The following is a 6,321-nucleotide window of genomic DNA, read 5'->3' as shown; positions in this document are numbered from 1 at the left end:
TGCTTTGAGCTGTTGGACTTCTTGCTATTCTTTGAGAAAATGACTGCAGAGTTGTTGTCACACCAGAGCTACAAAGGTTTGGAGATGGTGTCAACAACCCTCAATTCTGCAATGAAATTTCTCAGCCATACTGCTTGCTTAGTCACCTCAAACAATGCCACAAACTCTGCTTGCATGGTGGATGAAGCAATAATAGTCTGTTTGACACTTTTCCATAAAATTGCACCTCCACCTATCAAGAAGACATATCCAGAGGTTGACTTCATGTCATCAGTACAACCACTGAAATCTGAATCTGAGTAGCTGACCACCTCAAGTCTCTCATCTCTTCTATAGACAAGCTTGAAATCTCTGGTCCTCAGTAAGTACCGCATCACCTTCTTAGCAGCAGTCCAATGAGCCAAACCAACATCAGACTAGAACCTACTAAGCACGCTAACTGCAAAGGCGATGTCAGGTGGAGTACACACCTGTACATACTTCAAGCTTCCAACGGCTGAAGCATAAAGCTTGTCCTTCATAGAATCTCTCTCAAGGTTATTCTTCGGGCACTGTTGCTTATTCAACTTATCCCCTTTGCTGATGGGTGCATCATTCCCTGAACATTGGGACATGTTGAATCTCTTCAAAATTCTATTAATGTAAGCCCTTTGTGACAAACCAAGAAGACCTCGCTTTCTATCCCGACTTATCTCGATGCCAAGTACATAGGTGCTCTCACCCATGTCCTTCATCTCAAAGTTACTGGACAGAAACAGCTTAGTATCCTTAACAAAACCAAGATCACTACTGGCAAGTAGGATGTCATCAACATAAAGTACCAAGAAAATGAACTAAGAAAATGAACTTGCCCCTGGTAGCCTTCATGTAAATGCAATTGCCAATTGCATTCTCAACAAAACCGAAAGAGGTCACTATCTGATCGAACTTCAAGTACCACTTTCTCGAAGCCTGTTTCAGTCCATACAGTGATTTCTTCAGTTTGCAAACTGGATGCTCCTTCCCTTTCTCTTTGAAGCCTTCAGGTTGACACATATAAACCTGCTCGGCCAAATCCCCATTCAGAAAAGCCGTCTTCACATTCATTTGATGTAGCTCAAGGTCAAAGTGTGCTACTATGGCCATGATGATTCTGAATGAGTCTTTTGAAGATACAGGGGAAAAGGTCTCCTTGAAGTCAATCCCCTCTCTCTGGGTGAAGCCCTTTGCCACAAGTCTGGCCTTGTAGCGCTCTATGTTTCCCTGAGAATCAGTATTAGTCTTGAAGACCCATTTTGATGCAATGGTTTTGTAGCCCTGTGAAATCTCCACCAATTCCCAAACACCATTATTGTGCATAGATTTTAACTCTTCCTTCATAGCTACCACCCATTTATCAGATTCCTTGCTATTCATTACCTGCAGAAAAGTAATAGGATCCTCCTCCTTACTGATATCAAACTCACACTCATTCAGATATGTGACATAATCTGAGTGAATGGTAGACTTACGAGTCCAGGTGGATCTCCTCAAAGGCTCAGGGTCCACAGCAGTAACCATGTTGGCTAGTATCGGATCATCAATCTCAGGGAGTGGCACATACACTATTGCAGTGGCAGGGACGACAGGATCTGTAGGCACATCCACATCAACATCCATGCGAGAATCATCGTCTTCAATCAATAATGGCCTGCTCGACTCTGGTGCCACATTGGATGTTCCAATCTGTCTTTCATCAAACCTTAAGTTTTGGGGTACAGAAAGATCTCCTTCTGACTCAAGAAACCTGGCATGGGTGGTTTCCACTATTCTATTCCCTGCACCTAGGCAATAGAATCTATAGCCTTTAGACCTTTCTGGGTACCCAATAAATTAGCAGCTCACAGTTTTTGGGTCCTAGACTTTCTGTTGTGGATTGAAGAGTTTGGCTTCGGTAGGGCAACCCCAGACTCGAAGATGTCTAAGGCTAGGCTTCGTACCTGTCCAGAGTTCATAGGGAGTCTTGCTTACTGACTTACTCGGCACTCTGTTGAGAATGTAGGCAACAGTTTTGAGTGCTTCTCCCCATAAAAACTCTGGAAGGCTGGTGTTACTGACCATGGTTCGCACCATGTCTTTTAGAGTACGATTCCTCCTCTCTGCTACACCATTTTATTGTGGTGTGCCAGGCATGGAGTACTGTGGAGCTATCCCCTGTTCCTGTAGATACTTGGTGAAAGGTCCAAGTAGTTGTCCTATATCACCGGCTCTTCCATAATATTCACCACCCCTATCAGACCTGACCGATTTTATCTTTCTACTATGGAAGAGTTCCACTTCAGCCTTGAAGATCATGAAGGCGTTCTCCGCATTTGCTTTCTCAGCTAGCAAGAAAATATAACCGTATCGAGACCAGCCATCTATGAAAGTAATAAAGTAACGTTGACCTCCAAGTGCTGGAGTGGGAAAAGGCCCGCATATATCTGTGTGGATGAGATCTAGGGCCTCACTATGACGAAATGCATCCTTCTTGGAAGAAGAAGTCATCTTCCCCTTTATACAGTCAACACATATTTCCATGTCCTGGAATCCATCTCATCTAGTACCTTCTCCTTGATTAACCTATCCATTCTCTTTCTAGAGATATGGCCCAACCTTCTGTGCCAGAGTACAGGAGATTTCTCATCCACAAGTTGGAGTTTAGTGCCAACGTTCATAACCCAAGAGGAGATACAATTCAGTCTATACAAACCATCAGAACAATAGCCATAACCAATAACCACAGAATTTGAAAGTAGAGTGAAGCCAACTTTATTGAAAACAACAGAATATCCATCTGAAACTAGTCTGGAAACAGAAATCAAATTCTTCCTCATGGAGAGAATAAAAACTACATCCTTCAAATTAATAAAATGGTTTGTACTGTCTGAATTTAAACATAATTTAACAGTCTCTATGGCTTTCACTTCCACTTCCGCTCCATTCCCAACAAACACCGTCACCTCCTGCTTGTGAACCCCTGCAAGGTATGAGTGACATGAATGGAGGATCCAGAATCTAACCACCAAGAATCTACTGGTGCATCTATGAGGGAAGATTCATAACAGACTAAGGATGTATCCTTACCAGTGTTCTTTTTCTTTTCAAAATAGGCCTTCCTCTTGAAGCAGTCCTTCTTCATGTGCCCCTTCTTTTTGCACCAAAAACACTCAACACTGTTTGAATCTTTCTGCCCTGTGTTGTCTCTGTTGGCCTGTTGCCCTTCATAACCCTGTCCAGTCCGGTAGGGTGCAAATCTGCCTCTCTTGGAGAATCTCCTGTGATTCCTGTGAGGTCCCCCAGAGGAGGACCCCTTGCCCTGTGTCAGATTGACACTTTCAATCTTGTCCCTTTTCATTCTAGCCTCTTCCTGCCCAACTATGGTGATCAGCTCATCCATACCCCATTTATCCTTCAAGGCATTGTCGGTGCCATGAAGGTGCTTGTACTGCTCTGGGAGCGAATTGAGTGCAGTGGTGACAAGGAAGTCATCATCAAAGTTTATTTCTAGCTCCCTAATCTTGTTTCCTAAAGGAACAAGTCCTAAAAGATGTTCCCTGGTACTGTCATTTCCATCAAATTTGGCAGTGGTCAGCTTGCTCATCAAGTCGCCTGATTGAGCTTTCTTGGATGATTCAAATTTGACCGTAATAGCCTCTAAGTACTCAGTAGCAGTTGCCTTCATAGTGATGCTATCTTTCATTGTTTCTGGGATAGCATGCTTTATTAACTTTTAGGCACTTCCTATTTGCAGTTTCCCACTTCTCAAGTTCAGTCTTCTCAGCCTGAGTACTGGCTGGGGTGAGATCTATAGGCTTAGGCTCTCTCAGACAAAGATCTAGGTCCCTAAGGCAAAGATAGACCTCTAAATCTTCATTCCAACTCCTATAATTTTTACCAGAAAGCTTGGGAATGTCCAATAAACCTTAACCTAGAGACATCTACCATAGGGATATCATACAATCACTTATCTATCATAGAAGAATAGAATATAAAATATCGCGTATTTAAATACCGCTAACTCATGCTGTTTATATTAATTTATGTACTAGCACATCACCGAGAGTGTCAACCAAATCTACATTTTCTAACCTTTGGGTTTTGAAATGTACTGGTCTACTCGATACTTTGCATTACAGCGGGACAACACCAACCTATGAAAGAACTGTCACCTTTGGGTAAACAATTATTCCTAGGCTAGTCTCTCCCTATGTGTGTGTGTCTATTATTTTGGTCTTCGATGATGCTACCTTTGGGTGAGCGTCATCATTCTTTGCTGCTGTTAGAAAAACCTTAAGTTATCGGTCATTCTAATAAAATCAGATTTTACCACTTTGGTGGATTCCACCTGACCTTATTAGAGTACCCAACAACTCATGATGCAGCGATGGGATCTTGTTTATCAATTAAGACAATTCAATATATAAACTTTATGACACACATCAATTCTATAAAATTACAGTTGTTTATGCATCGCATCATGACATAACATTGCATATGTTCATTTATGATCGACAGAGAATCAGGAATGTAGGAACACATGCTTTCAAGAATTGCATAACACATTAAAAACTCACTGTGGGTCCCAGAAGTCACAGTTGAAGCAAGTGGGGCATACCAATGTGTAGCCCTCGAAAAAACAGATGTAGTGGAAAAAACCCCGACGTCAAAAGCCCTCCCATGCACCCTCACGCGCTGTTTGAATCCGACGCGTGACATCACACGCGGCCAATCAAACCCAGTCAACCCAACGGGCTGAACCGGGTCGAACCGGACCGGTCCAACCAATGGGGTCGATTTTTGGGTATGGATCTGGGTTCAGTCACTCCGTTTTGGCCGGGTCGGTTTGCCCCATTCGGGTTGGATCTGGGTCTACTCCACTTAGATTGGGGCTGATCTGACCCATCTAGGTCGGTTCGTTCTGGTCCGGTTGGGTCGGGTTCGGTCTGCCCCATTTGGATCAGGCCTGGTCTGACCCACTTGGGTCGGGCTTGGCCCAACCGAGTTCGGGCCTGGATGGGTCTAACCCGCCTGCTCACCGGGTTGACTCGGAAACTCTACCGAGTCGACCAGGCGATGAATCGTCGCCGCCGTCTCTTCAAAGAAAAAAGTTTTTTTTTTTTTTTTTTTTTAAAGGTTTCTGGTGCGTGAGATGCAGGCGCTTTTACCGGCAGCGCGTGCTGATGCGTCGAGACAATTCTGGCGAAACAGTTTACAGATCCAGAATCGCCTTGACTTCCTCTTCCATTCCATGCAAAAAAATTTTGATTTCGGTGGCCGGACACCACCGACAATGGCCATACATGAACGATCCAAAACCCAAAATTTTCAAAAAACCTTGTTTCAATCATAACCTAAAGTCCAGATCTATGTAGGTTGGCTCTGATGCCACTTGTTAGAAAGTTTGATCATAAACAAATCCCCACATAGACTCATGGAAATCAATTAACAAGAAACATTAATGACATACCTGTCAATGACGGCTGCAGTCGATCCACGTAGCTTTCTCCTTCCCAAAAGCCTTCCATAGCCTTTCACTTTTGCTCTCCCGTGAGTAGAAATAATAGAATAATCAAGTGACGGCTGTGAGGACCTTAGGGTTGAATATATAATATTCTCTCTGACCCTAATTACACTCCCACAATGTGTAAGGTCAATTATACCCCTCACTTAATCTGGAGTGAAATAAAACACCTTATGGGCCCAATAAAACAAACCCACATTAATTAAGCCCAATAAACCCAACAAGACATGCACTTCACTTTCTCATGCATTGTACATATCTGCACTTGTGTTATCAATAACAATATAATGTGTTGCTCAACACATTGATAACAAGAGTCACACAACATGCATGCTTAGGATTACAAAAATGAAATACAAATTATAATATCAATCCTAAGACATGAATCCCATCAAAAAAAAAAAAAAAAAAAAAAAAATATCCTAAGACATGAAGGAGACATCTCCACTTAATGATGTCCAACTGATGTTCTTGACCCAATTGTAAGTATAGATGTTGATGTGCTTGATCCATTGTTGGTTTTGACGATCTCCACACTTGGTCTTACTAATGGAAGTTTAGTCATAACCTTATAGGCTTTTTTTTTATCATGCCACATAAGGTTGGACTTATGCAAGGCTCTTGATCTCCATAGAAGATTTCATTTAAAGCCATACGAATGGGCTTACACAAGGGCTAATGATAACCATTAGGTTGTCACTTGTTGCCACACATAGGAAGGCCAACCTCACAATAGAAACTTGACCAACCAAAAATTACAAGAGAGATTAGATACATCGATAAGAATAAATATTTTCACA

This window comes from Telopea speciosissima, chromosome 3 (assembly GCF_018873765.1).
Source record: "Telopea speciosissima isolate NSW1024214 ecotype Mountain lineage chromosome 3, Tspe_v1, whole genome shotgun sequence".
Lineage (NCBI taxonomy): Eukaryota > Viridiplantae > Streptophyta > Magnoliopsida > Proteales > Proteaceae > Telopea > Telopea speciosissima.
Note: the sequence above shows the minus strand (reverse complement) of the source record.